Here is a 795-nt window from a genome sequence, read left to right as displayed (position 1 = left end):
AAGAAATTGGGAAACAATTCCATTTGCAGCAGCTAGAAACAAACAAACAAGTATTAACATAACAAAGGAAGTGAAATACCTCTATAGTGAAAACTATAGTACTCTGAGAAAAGAGATTGAAGATGTTAGAAAATGGAAAGATAGGCAAAGCCACTATTGTCAAAATGGCCCTATTACCAAAAATAATACATAGATTTAATGTAGTTCCAATTGAAATACCAACAGCAATCTTTACAGAGGTAGAGAAAACAATCTTAAAATTCATATTGAGCCAGAAGAGACCCAGAATAGCAAAAGCAATCCTGGTTAACAAGAGCAAAGCAGCAAACATCACAATCCCGGATTTCAAGTTATATTACAGAGCCACAGTAACAAAAGCAGCACAGTACTGGCACAAACACAAATGTGAGGATCAAGGCAACAGAACTGAAAATGAAGAAAAAAACCCAGGCACATTCAGTTATCTGAGTTTTGACCAAGGGGCCAAAAACATGTGCTGAAGGAAAGAGATAGCCTCTTTAGCAAAGGGTTCTGGAAAAACTGGCTATTCACATGCAGAAGAATGACTCTAGATCCATATCTCTCAACTTGTCTCAAATAAAATCGAAATAGATGAAAGAACTAAGTGTTAAAACAAGCACTGCTGGAAAATAAAAAAGGTAAAAGTCTTAAAGACATAGGCATAGGCAAAGGCATTCTGCACAGAACCCTAATCACACAAGGAATAATACAAATAATCAACTAATTAAAAAGCATGCAGAGTAAAGGAAACAACCAATGGAGTGAAAAGATAAT

This window comes from Chinchilla lanigera, unplaced genomic scaffold, assembly GCF_000276665.1.
Source record: "Chinchilla lanigera isolate Chin_1 unplaced genomic scaffold, ChiLan1.0 scaffold00010, whole genome shotgun sequence".
NCBI classification, from domain to species: domain Eukaryota; kingdom Metazoa; phylum Chordata; class Mammalia; order Rodentia; family Chinchillidae; genus Chinchilla; species Chinchilla lanigera.
The sequence above is the reverse complement of the archived record's forward strand: the minus strand, read 5'-3'. Positions refer to the sequence as shown.